The sequence below is a fragment of the Pelodiscus sinensis genome, chromosome 5, assembly GCF_052426305.1.
Source record: "Pelodiscus sinensis isolate ZL-2025 chromosome 5, ASM5242630v1, whole genome shotgun sequence".
Lineage (NCBI taxonomy): Eukaryota > Metazoa > Chordata > Testudines > Trionychidae > Pelodiscus > Pelodiscus sinensis.
In genome coordinates this window covers 127,208,032-127,215,974 of record NC_143056.1, presented here as the reverse complement: position 1 = coordinate 127,215,974, position 7,943 = coordinate 127,208,032, and the positions used below count along the sequence as shown (strand labels likewise).

At 53.7% G+C, this 7,943-nt stretch overlaps 1 non-coding gene across 1 annotated transcript; it reads right to left on the bottom strand.

Annotated features, from left to right (window-relative positions):
* Positions 1-5,769: 5,769 nt before the first annotated feature.
* Positions 5,770-5,842, bottom strand: TRNAV-UAC (transfer RNA valine (anticodon UAC)). Its single transcript has one exon. It is a non-coding gene; the product is annotated as a tRNA-Val (tRNA).
* Between the last annotated feature and the right edge of the window lie 2,101 nt (positions 5,843-7,943).

Sequence of the window (7,943 nt, the reverse complement as noted above, 5' to 3'; positions counted from 1 at the left end):
GTCAACACAACCTGCAATGCTGTGATGTGTTGGCATGAGCAGGGTGAGGTAACGTCACCTCCAAAAAACTCTCATGAATTGAGAGTCGGGCTCCAAGAACTTCTGGGATTGCTTTCAATCAAGAGTAAAAACAACCAAAATTATATTAGGTTCTGTCATCGATAGGTTGGGTTCGGAGTCTTTTGGGTTTGTATTTTCCATCTTTTTTTTTTAATAACTCACTTTTTCTTAAATGAAAGCAAAGACTCATGATTCTAGCAGCTGAATGATGAAGAAGAACATCAATCACAGGGTGGATGGGGTCCCTTGCAGGGGAAACAGATCCAGCACATCTGGACCTCATTAGCAGATTTGTGATTGGGTCTGAAAGAGGGCAGCTGGTGTCTATAAAATGCCAGGGGGTAGCTATGGCAAAGAGAGATTAGCAAACTAGACTCCAGCAGGTTGCAGAAGGTCAAGGGAGAGTTTGAGACCCCCAGGACAGCCAGCCAGGCCTGGAACTAGCTCACTAAAAGCAGGGAATTGAGGTGGACAATGTGGACTTTATTTTGAGTTTTGTCTGCAATTGAAACATTAATAAATCCAGACCCTAAAGAAGGATGTTTGCACAGAAAAGCCCGTGTGAGAAGTCTGAAGAGCCCAGGACCAAGGGAAACTGAGGCAGAGTTTCACAGCACTATCCCTGGCCAGGAGGAGGAGTGTGGGAGCTGGCCAGCCCTTCTACAGTTACAAAGAAGGTACACGTGTCCTGCAGGTTGCTACAATCCGACTCTGAATCCAGCCCTCGGATCGTAGGGAAGATGTTTGAGTTTCCTCAGTGACCCAGCTGAATTCCTCTAGAGCTTTTCCTCTCCCTCTGTGAAGGTCTCTTTCCTCAGCTGGATTTCACATCACCTCTGCTGCACATGATTCAAGGCTCCCAGCAGGCCCTGAGATTGCTGGCCTGATGCAATTTCTGAATGGTCACTTGCAGGTAACAAGTGTGAGAAATGGGGACACTTTTTGTCAGGGTTTATAGTTGCATAGGTAAGGGGACTATTAGCCTCTTACTAAAACTCAGTGGGAGTTTTTGGTTGACCAGCTCCCAGTACCAAAAGGGGAAGGGTCCATGAGACTGACAGACCCCCAAGGACAATGGAAAGAGGCCAACACTCTAGCTCAGCCTGATTGACAGGTTGGACACACCAATGAGGAAATTAGGAGGCCAGGTCCCATCTTCCGTGTGAGCTGTGCTTAGGGTTGCCAGGTGTCCGGTATTGACCCGGACAGTCGGGTATTTTCGCCTCCTGTCCAGTTAACAAAAAAAATCAGAAAATACCAGACACCAAAAATGGCCGGTATTTTCTGACTTTTTTCCAGGTCAGGAGGCGAAAATACCAGACACCTGGCAACCCTACGACACACTCAGCAACTAGGCCCAGCCTCCGGCCTCCCCCTGTCCAGGGCCCCCAACGCCCCCAGCTTCCCACCTCCGGACCCCCTGCTTACCTGGGGGGGGGGGGGTCAATGAAGAAAACAAGATGGTTGCTGGCAAAAACCCTACAGATCTGAAGCAAGGGGAAGCCATGCCTTCCCTAGGTCTTAGTGCTTAACCGCTTCCTATCCCTATTCTGGCTGCATGCACTTAAAGGGGACGTGCTGTTTTGTTTTATTTTATTTTAATTTATTTCATTTGCTTAATAACTCTCAGGGTCCTTTTTTTTTTTCTCAACAACTTTGGTCTTCTTCCCCCCCCCCCCCTTTTTTCCCCCCTCAACAGAATTTTTCCCCTAGTGTTTTTTTTGGGGGGGAGGGAGGGAGGTGCTGGAATTGTTTGTTAAACCATCTGGCAACCCTAGCTGGGATTTTCTGGGTCTCTCTGAGAAAAGGAGAGAGAGCTAAGAAGAGCAGCAAGAAGTGCAAACGGGCAGTCCTGTGGTGTCAGAGCTAGACACACACAGCCCAAGGAGCGCAGACCCTGTGGCGAGAAGCAGACCTACAGTGACAAGAGAGCCAAAGGAGTCCGAAAAGCAAGGCAAAGAGCTGGAGGCTGGCAAAGCAGCACAGTCTGCAGCTGGGTGTGGTGAGCAGCTGGGACCAGCAAAGTGCGGGGAGAAGCTCTGGGCAGGGAGACCCCTCCCCCCCCCCCCCCCAGCCAAGAGGCCCAGCAGCCCAGACTTGGAGAGGGATTGTAACTCCAACTAGTAGAGGGGGTCCTGCCACCTAGAGCCTGAAGTCGTGTGGTCACTGCCAGAGCAAGCATGTCCAACCTGCAGCCCCCCCTGCAGCACAGCCGAGGCCTGAGAAAGAGCCCTGAGACCTATAAGGAACAGACTGTGAACTGTCCTTACACTTTGCTGTTTGTGATGTCCCAGTGCTACAGAGCAGGACTGTGTTCTCATTTAACCAGTCTCATTTTTTCTGTATTCTTTTCTTTTTAATCAGTTGCTGTTTAATAAATTGTATTTGCTTTGAACTGTATGTAATGATCAGTGGGTCAAGAAAGCATGCAGTGTGCAGAGAGCACCCCGGAGTGGGGACACCCTAGCCCCTGCCCCAAGTGACTACAAGGTCGGGGATTAAGCCCCAGAAAACCTGGGCCCGGCCTTGTTGGGATTTCAAGGACTCTGCTACTCAGGAGTGGAAGGGGAGCCCTCAGGGTCAGGGAGACCGTGGGGTAAAGGAAGTGGGAGCAGGGACTCAGATCCTTTTGCTGGTCCGTTTCACCGGCGTGGTATAGAAGCCAGGAAAGTTCCCCACAATAGTGGGACCATTCCCCTGCTTACACATATATAAGACAAAGCCCCTGATACCAGGCTGGCCCCAATATCAGGGCATTCTGGTTACCCTATGTGCCGATTGCAAGTCTCTGTTTCAGCATAAGAAGCAGTGTAGTCTGTTTCTCAGGTAATCCATATTTTTCACTGTCCTGTGCTTGGAAAAGCTCCTCAGTTTCCATTATAAATCTCTCCCTTTGTTTTGTGAACTTGCCGGGTGTTTCCCAGGGTCTGTTCAGAACTTGCCACCTCTCCATTCCATTGTGAGTTGCCTTCTTTGTGTGTTCGGGGACAGGGAGAACCAAATCCAGGCTAGTCAGGTAGCTTAAGACCCCCCCCCCCCCCCCCCCCCGGAATGGGCTAAAATAACCCTGGTGACAGACACAGAATAAGACTTGGATGGTCTGAGACTCAGTCACTTTGTGTGGGCCTTTCCCCTACACTGGGGTTGAGGGGCAGATGTGAAAAGGTTGGACATGCATTAGCCGCTCTGGGGTTTGGCACCAAAAGAGTCTGACCCAGTTTTCAATCAGCTCAGCTGAAGCCGTACACTTTAACATCCACAACTCATTTTCTAGCCCCCCCCCCCCACCCACCCACCCACCCACCCACACACACACACACACACACACAACTTTTGCAGAATATTTGCAGTTTCCATTGAAAAACGGAACGAGATCTGGTTTGGGGGGAGGCCAGGGTTGCAGTGTTTGGATTGGAACCCACAAATTTACCAAAGAAATCCCTTATTAGTGTCCTGCCCTATTAGTATCCTGCCTGACCTCAGCTGGCAGGGGAAATAGTGTGTCAGGAAAGCGCTGGAGAGTGGAAGGAGCTACCTGATCAGTGCGTAACTCCAGCTTACAAAGCCCCACCTGCTACACTACCATTTTGCTTTTCTTCCTTAATCTCACAGTGACACTTGCTGGACACTTTTTTATTGCAGCACCATGCAATGGAACTAGATTCACAGCTCCTGTCCTGGGGCATGGTTGCTGGAGAGGGAGGATGTCATGGGATAAGAAGGAAGGTGCTTTCATGGATTAATCAGAGAGGTAACTAATGGTGTTCCACAGGGGTTCATACTGGGACCAACCCTATTCAACATATTCATAAATGATCTGGAGAACAGTAAACAGAGAGGTGGCAAAATTCAGAGATGATACAAAACTGCTCATGATAATTAAGTCTAAAGCAGACTGTGAAGAGCTTCAAAGGATCTCTCAAAACTGAGTGACAGGGCAACAAAATTAATATTGATAAATGCAAAGTAATGCACATTGGAAAGCATAATGCCAATGATATGCATAAAATTATGGGGACTAAATTAGCTGTTACCACTCAAGAGAGAGCTCTTAGAGTCATTGTGGACAGTTCTCTGAACACATCCACGCACTGTGCAGCTGCAATCAAAAAAGCAAATAGAATGTTAGGTATCGTTAAAAAAAGGATAGAGAATAAGACAGAGAATATCTTATTGCCGCTATATAAAACCATGGTACAGGCAGTCCCCGGGTTACGTACAAGATAGGGACTGTAGGTTTGTTCTTAAGTTGAATTTATATGTAAGTTGGAACTGGCTTCCAGATTCAGCCGCTGCTGAAACTGACCAGCGGCTGACTACAGGAAGCCCGAGGCAGAGTTGCTCTGCCCTGGGCTGCCTGGAATCAGCCACTGATCAGTTTCAACAGCAGCTGAATCCGGACGCCTAGGACAGAGCAGCTGGGGCGCTGCCGGGTAGGTCCCCGCAGGGGCGGCGCTGCGGGGACCAACCGGGCAGCACCCCAGCTGCTCTGTCCCAGGTGTCCCCAAGTCAGCCGGTGCTGAAACTGATCAGCGGCTGATTCCAGGAAGCCCGGGGCAGAGCAACTCAGCCTCGGGCTTCCTGTAGTCAGCCGCTGATCAGTTTAAGCTTTGCAAAGCCTCGGTGGAAGCCAGCGCACCTGGGCTGCCCGGCTGCCCGGGCCCCTCCGCGGCTTTCCTCTAGTTTTTCTATCTACGTGCAGAATACATTTTGTTATATGCACTGAGATATGTGTGGATGTGCACCACCAATAGAAACATGGGCTGCTGGCTGTGGGCTTTCTGCTAATCTGCTGGGTAGCACCTGAATCTCTTCTGGTTCAAGCGCCCCTTTCTCTTAAATTAAAATGATACTTGAAAGCTTTTGGGTGTCTTGTATGTTTTCTCCCCAGGTTTTGGACCTGGAAGGGGGAGGGAAATGAACATGCAGCTATGGCTAAGAGAGGACAGACACTGCAGTGAGTCAGTTGTTTGAGTCAGGGATTATCATCTAGAGGAAAACATGCCAGATACCATCTTGATAGTGCATCAGACCTTTAGTCTGAGGGTCCCGGGTTCAGCTAATGCTATTAAATGCATTTTCCCTTCCGCCCAATTCCCCCATGTATTAATTCCGCCCCTTTCCTCTCTCTGCCCACTCCAGTGACTCTTAGCTCCCTGTTATTGGCAAAGCACCAGGGAGATGATTGGGGAACAGCCCCTCCCTTCCCAAGGGTTTGTGTACTCCATGAGCCCAGCTGAGAGCCCTTGCTGGTCTATGGATCTGATCTCCCTGGGTGTACAGAGGCTGCAGACAGCAGGTGTGGCTGGGAAAAGGACAGGGCCAAGTGACTCTTTGACCACCCCTCCCTAGTACTCTGGCACAGCCACTCTCCTCCCCGCACAGCCAGAATCCAGCAGGGGCAGGGCTCAAGGGCAGACACCACAAGAGAGTAAGGTGTTCTTCTCTCTAATCACTCCCTGGAGGTGCTAGGGGAATTCTACTGACCTCTTTTGCTGGGGGAGGAGGAGGAAGAGAGGTGCTGGTACCTTGGCTGTATCAGATGCAGAGGGGCTGAGTGGGTGCGGAACAGACAATGGCCACACGGGGGCAGCACAGACTGTCGTAGGCAGGGGGCACTGGCAGAAGCAACAGCTGACAGGCTTCCCCCAGCTAGGTCACAAAATCAACTCTCTTGATTTTAGCTTCCCCCTAAAACAACCACCGGGCTGGTTCCACTGGGGCTCGAACCCAGGACCTTCTGCGTGTAAAGCAGACGTGATAACCGCTACACTATGAAACCACCTCTGCAGAAACCCTCCCCCTTCCAGCAGACAAGCGGTCACATGGCAATCCCAGAAAATTTGGAGTAAATGTGGGACGATTGCTAAGGGGGGGAGTGGAGGACCTGTCTGGGAAAGTTAGACAAACGGGGGGGGGCGGGCTGGGGATATTTGGGGAGGGGCTGCAGGGTACGGGAGGAGAGGCTGTTTAAAAAAGCAGCGGGAGGGGGGGCTGAGTAATGGGGTGTTGTGGGAGGCAAAGGGAATTCAGGGGGGGCTATAAGAAGGTGCGGCGGGGGGGGGAGGGGAATCAGTGGCGGAGAAGTCTGGGACTCGCTGCTGCAGGGGGATCCGGCGGCTCGCTGAGCACTACACGTGGTAAAGGAAAGCGGGGGCGGAGCCTGGGACAAGGGGGCGGGGCTATCGAGGGGCGGGGCCTGGGGAACACGGGGCGGAGCTCGTCTCTCCCCAGGCTCCAAAGGCAGCTCCTACCGGGACCGAGCGGGCGAGCTCCGCAGCGGCCTCTGGCGGCCGGAATCTGCCATCGCAGCCCCGGCTCCGCGGGCTGCAGCGGCTCGTGCGTCCTTTCCCTTGTGCGCCAGGCCCCCTCCCTTTGGGGCAGCCACCCTGCTCCCAGCGCAGAAGCGGGGGGGCCACGCCCCGTGGCAGGTGCGGCTGGGGAGGCCAGGCCCTGGCTCTCCGAGCATCCCCTGCTCCAGGGACAGGGTGGCAGCTAGGCAGGAGCCCCCTCATGGGAGTGCGAGGCTAACCCTGGGGACAGGGCAGGAATCAGACATGCACTGCCCTGGGGGCTCTCTCCAGGCCCCAGCCAGCTGCTGGGGGAGGCAGGGACACCCCTGGGGTGGGGGGCTGTGCCAGGAGCCCAGCTAGGCCCTGAGAACCTGCCCCAAAGCAGCAGCAGTTAGCAGGACCGGGCCCAGCCAGCTCCTGCCAGCACAGAACCGGCCCCCACACACGTCTCCACAAGGGGAGGCAAGTGGCCCCCGGGATGCTCCTGGCCCCTTCCACAAACCTGGCCAGCCCCCAGGTCTGTGCACCTGCTGCTGCCGCCTCTGTTCTCCTGGGCTGCATGAGGCGAGCCCCATCGCCCAGTCTATCATCCATCACCTGGCCCTGCCTCCCCTCCTAAAGCCAGGCCGGCTCCTCAGCTCGCCCTGCACATGCTAGTGACTTAGGGCCACCACTGTCTGCCAGAACCGGGAATAGGGGACAGGCTGGATCACTTGCCTGCTCTGTTTGTTCCCCCTGGGGCACCTGCCCCGGCTGCTGGCCGCAGCCAGGACACTGGGCTAGGTGGACCTTTGGTCTGACCCAGCCTGGCCACACTTGTGCCCTATTCATCCTCAGCCGGTGAACGCTGAAGGGCGAGGGAGACCTTGCCCAAGCAGCTGTTGACTTTGGAAAGGTAGGAGACATGCATGTGTCATCCCCCCTCACTCCCCAACTCTCACACCTTCCCCCGGCTGAACCCTGTGGCAGCCCTTTGAGTTTTTCCCTTCCAAGCCAGAGGAGGAAAAGTCCCACCTTGTCCCTGCCCTTTTTGGCAGGTGCATCGCTTGTGCCATTCAGTACTGACCCCATTCCCCACTCTCGGCAAGGGGTGGGGCATCTTTTCCCTTGACACTGCACTGGGACAGCCTGCAGCCAGACTGGAGAGAGGGGTAATGCTGCCAGCCAGGCCTGGGCCTGCCATGAAGGCCCTGCATTGGCAGCACCTTTTGCATTCAGCCAGGGCTGTATGGGCTGAATGAAATACAGGGTGGGTGGCACAGCTATTGGATAGCGGAATGGCTGGGCACTCAGCCACGAGCCTGCAGGGAGAGTTTGGGACAGTGCCTTAGCCTCAGTTTCCCCTAAAAACCCTGCTCTGATGGGCCAGCACTAAGAAAAGGCAGCTTTGCTCCTAGCCTGTTGGCAGCTGGGAGGCTACAGCATTCTGGGTAGACGTTGCATTGCAGGGTTGAATCTTGCTCCGCAAGTAAGTGCCACAGGAGGGAGAAGCTGGAAAGGATCATGCCCTCACTTGCTGCTTCTGTGATTCCCTCCTCTCCCCCCTCGCTGAGGCTGTTTGGTGTAGGGATTACTCCCTTATGTCACTGC